The sequence below is a fragment of the Scyliorhinus torazame genome, chromosome 17 (assembly GCF_047496885.1).
Source record: "Scyliorhinus torazame isolate Kashiwa2021f chromosome 17, sScyTor2.1, whole genome shotgun sequence".
Classification (NCBI taxonomy): domain Eukaryota; kingdom Metazoa; phylum Chordata; class Chondrichthyes; order Carcharhiniformes; family Scyliorhinidae; genus Scyliorhinus; species Scyliorhinus torazame.
In genome coordinates this window covers 78,005,503-78,010,065 of record NC_092723.1, presented here as the reverse complement: position 1 = coordinate 78,010,065, position 4,563 = coordinate 78,005,503, and the positions used below count along the sequence as shown (strand labels likewise).

The following is a 4,563-nucleotide window of genomic DNA, read 5'->3' as shown; positions in this document are numbered from 1 at the left end:
GATCAGGGACCCTGACCCCCCCCCCCCCCCCGAGATCAGGGACCCCCCTGATGACCCCCCCCCCCCCCCCCGATCAGGGACCTGACCCCGACCCCCCCCCCCCGAGATCAGGGGACCCTGACCCCCCCCCCCCCCCCCGAGATCAGGGACCTGACCCCCCCCCCCCCCCCCGAGATCAGGGGACCTGACCCCCCCCCCCCCCCCCCGAGATCAGGGACCTGACCCCCCCCCCCCCCCCCCCCCCCCCCCCCCGAGATCAGGACCTGACCCCCCCCCCCAGGGACCTGACCCCCCCCCCCCCCCCCGAGATCAGGGACCTGACCCCCCCCCCCCCCCCCCGCCCCCCCCCCCCCCGCCCGCCCCCCCCCCGGAGATCAGGGACCTGACCCCCCCCCCCCACCCCCCCCCGAGATCAGGGACCTGACCCCCCCCCCCGACCCCCGAGATCAGGGACCTGACCCCCCGGATCCGGCCAGACCCCCCACCCCCCCCCCCCGAGATCAGGGACCTGACCCCCCCCCCCCCCCCGAGATCAGGGACCTGACCCCCCCCCCCCCCCCCCCCCCCCCGAGATCAGGGACCTGACCCCCCCCCCCCCCGAGATCAGGGACCTGACCCCCCCCCCCCCCCCCCCGAGATCAGGGACCTGACCCCCCCCCCCCCCGCCCCCCCCCCCCCCCCGAGATCAGGGACCTGACCCCCCCCCCCCCCCCCGAGATCAGGGACCTGACCCCCCCCCGCCCCGAGATCAGGGACCTGACCCCCCCCCCCCACCCCCCCGAGATCAGGGACCTGACCCCCCCCCCCCCCCCGAGATCAGGGACCTGACCCCCCCCCCCCCGAGATCAGGGACCTGACCCCCCCCCCCCCCCCCCCCGAGATCAGGGACCTGACCCCCCCCCCCCCGAGATCAGGGACCTGACCCCCCCCCCCCCCCCCCCGAGATCAGGGACCTGACCCCCCCCCCCCCCGAGATCAGGGACCTGACCCCCCCCCCCCCCCGAGATCAGGGACCTGACCCCCCCCCCCCCGAGATCAGGGACCTGACCCCCCCCCCCCCCGAGATCAGGGACCTGACCCCCCCCCCCCCCCCCCGAGATCAGGACCTGACCCCCCCCCCGAGATCAGGGACCTGACCCCCCCCCCCCCCGAGATCAGGGACCTGACCCCCCCCCCCCCCGAGATCAGGGACCTGACCCCCCCCCCCCCCCCGAGATCAGGGACCTGACCCCCCCCCCCCCCCCGAGATCAGGGACCTGACCACCCCCCCCCCCCGAGATCAGGGACCTGACCACCCCCCCCCCCCCGAGATCAGGGACCTGACCACCCCCCCCCCCGAGATCAGGGACACTGACCACCCCCCCCCCCCCCGAGATCAGGGACCTGACCCCCCCCCCCCCCCCCCCGAGATCAGGGACCTGACCCCCCCCCGAGATCAGGGACCGACACCAGCACCCCACCGATATCAGAGAAGGACCCCCACCAATATCCCCCACCCCACTCGGGGCCCCGGGCTGTGAGCTAACTCGCTCCCCGGCGTCCAGAGGCCGCTCCGGAACAGAGGAGGGTCCGGGCCGCTCGCTTTCTTGGTGCTAAAGCTCAGGCCTGGGCCTCAATCACCGGCTCCTGCCGCTCGGCCCAGGCGCTGCCACCCCGGAGACTGCCGGCAATTACCTGGCGGCGCTCCCTCGGCCTTAGCCTCGGCTCTCTCCCGCTCCCAGTCCCGGGATCCGAGTGTCCCCGGAGCACTTCCGGCGAACAGCCAGAGTGGCGCCACCCCGCGGACAGCCCATTGCAACGAGACAGCCCATAATAGCCAGCCCATAGCAACCAGCCCAGACAGCCCATGACAACCAACCCATGGCAACCAGCCCAGAGCAACCAGCCCAGACAGCCCATAATAACACTGGACAAAAGCAAATTACTGTGGATGCTGGAATCTGAAACGAAAGAGAAAATGCTGGAAATTTCAGCAAGTCTGGCAGCATCTGTGGGGAGGGAAAATAGCTAATGTTTTGAGTCGATGACTCTGTCAAAGCTAACAGACAGAGAAAGTGGGAAATATTTATACTGTGGAGTGAGAATGAAGATGAATCTAGCCACAAGAAACCCAGGGAAACCGGGTGCTAATGGCCACATAATAACCAGCCCATCACACCCAGCTCGGCCAGCCCAGAGCAACCAGCCCAGAGCAACCAGCCCAGACAGCCCATAATAACTAGCCCATCACAACCAGCCCATAGCAACCAGTCCATAGCAACCAGTCATCCTTTAATAAGGAGCCAAAAGGGCTGCACGGTGGCGCAGTGGTTAGCATTGCTGCCTCACGGCGCTGAGGTCCCAGGTTCGATCTACGCTCTGGGTCACTGTCCGTGTGGAGTTTGCACGTTCTCCCCGTGTCTGCGTGGGTTTCGCCCCGACAACCCAAAAATGTGCAGAGTAGGTGGATTGGCCACTCTAAATTGCCCCTTAATCGAAAAAAATAATTGAGTAATCTAAATTTTTTAAAAGATAAGGAGCCAAAAGGCTTAGGAGCAGAATTAGGCCATTCGGCCCATCAAGTCTACTCCGCCATTCAATTATGCCTGATATGTTTCTCATCCCCATTCTCCTGCCTTCTCCCCATAACCCCGATCCCCTTATTAGTCATGAACTTAAAGACATTTAGTAATGTGGCCTCCACAGCTTTCTTCAGCAAAGAGTTCCACAGATTCACCACCCTCTGGCTGAAGAAATTCCTCCCCATCTGTTTTAAAGGGTCATCGCTTCAGCCTGAGGCTGTGCCCTCAGGTTCTAGTCCCTCCTAATGGTCGAAAGAAGCTTCTCCACATCCACTCTTCCTAGGTCTCTCAATATTCTGTAAGTTTCAATAAGATCCCCCCTCATCCTTCTGAACTCCAACGAGTACAGACCCAGAGTGCTCAATTGCTTATCATATGACAAGCCCTTCATTCCCAGGATCAATTTTGTGAACCTCCTCTTGACCCACTCGAAGGCTAGCACATCCTTCCTTAGATAGTGCCCAAAACGGTTCACAATATTCCAAATGGGGTCTGATCAGAGCCTTATGCAGCCTCAAAAGTACATCCCTGCTTTTGTATTCTAGCCCTCTCGACAGGAATGCTACCATTGCATTTCCCTTCCTAACTGTCGACTGAACCGGCACGTTAACCTTAAGAGAATCCTGAACTAGGACTCCTATGTCCCTTTGTGCTTCAGATTTCCGAAGCCTTTCCCATTTAGAAAACAGTCCATGCTACCAATCTTCCCACCGAAGTGCATAACCTCACACTTTTGCACGTTGTATTCCATCTGCCACTTCTTTGGCCACTCTCCTAACCTATCCAAGTCTTTCTGCAGCCTCCCCGCTTCTTCAACACTACCTGTCTCTCTACATATCTTTGTAACATCTCCAAACTTAGCAACAATGCCCTCAGTTCCTTCTTCCAGACTGTTAATGTATATCATTTTTTTAAAAAAAATTTAGAATACCGAATTCTTTTTTTCCAATTAAGGGGCAATTTAGCGTGGCCAATCCACCTAACTTACACACCTTTGGGTTGTGGGGGTGAAACCCATACAGACATGGGGAGAATGCGCAAACTCCATGCAGTGCGAGCGACCCAGCTCCAACTCCGATCTTGTGTGACTGCCTGTGTGGAGTTTGCATGTTCTCTCGTGTCTGGGGGGTTTCCTCCAGGTGATCTGGTTTCCTCCCACAGTCCAAAGATGTGCAGGTTAGGTGGATTGGCCATGATCAATCCGCAGAGGAGTGGGCCTAGGTTGGGTGTTCTTTCGGAGGGTCGGTGCAGACCCAATTGGCCGAATGGCCTCCTTCTGCACTGCAGGGATTCTAGTGGAACCCAGCGATGTAGGAGCAGCTGACAGCTCAGGAAACTCAGACATGGAAAAGCAATACCTTCATCAGCAGTAATCCTTCGCTTGCATCCGAGGAGGAAAACATAAGAAAAAGGGCAAAGTGGAATTCAAAATTTTGGAAGTGTCTTACCACAACAACCCAATCATCCATAATATCCAGCCATAGCCGAGGAGGATGACGGTGGCATTTGGGACCTTCACTGCTAAGTATGATGCAGTGAGTACATCAGGCTGTTGCTTGACTAGTCCATGGGACAGGGCACCCTGTTTTGGAGAAATACCAGCAGGATGTTGGTAAGGATAACTGGGAAGGTCGACCGTGCAGGGTGTGTCATTGATGTTTCCAGTGCCTAGGTCAATGCTAGGTGGTCCACATGGTTTATGGCTCTTTTTGACTTCCGGTAGCTGTTTGATACAACTGAATGGCTTATAGTCCATTTCAGAAGGCAGTTAAGAGTTAACTACATTGCTTTTCTTCCAGTTAAATATCTGGAAGACTATGGTCTTCGACTTCACCGCCTCCCACCCTCCCCCCCAAAAAAATCTTTGACCAGGAACTCCAGTCTCCTTCCTGATCACTTATGAATTAGATTGATCAGAACCTGAGTGTCTTATTTGAGCTCCAGTTTGCATTATCCATCCATGTCAAAGCTTGCCACCTTCCTGGATTCATACAGTACATTA

General features: G+C 58.9%; 1 protein-coding gene across 2 annotated transcripts in view; it reads right to left on the bottom strand.

Annotated features, from left to right (window-relative positions):
- Positions 1-1,777, bottom strand: part of LOC140393964 (serine/threonine-protein kinase 38) — a 93,705-nt gene extending 91,928 nt beyond the window's left edge. For both annotated transcript variants that reach the window (XM_072480664.1, XM_072480667.1), the window contains exon 1: positions 1,675-1,777. The gene's annotated coding sequence lies outside the window, so the exon portion shown is untranslated. The remainder of the gene's footprint in view (positions 1-1,674) is intronic.
- Positions 1,778-4,563: the final 2,786 nt, after the last annotated feature.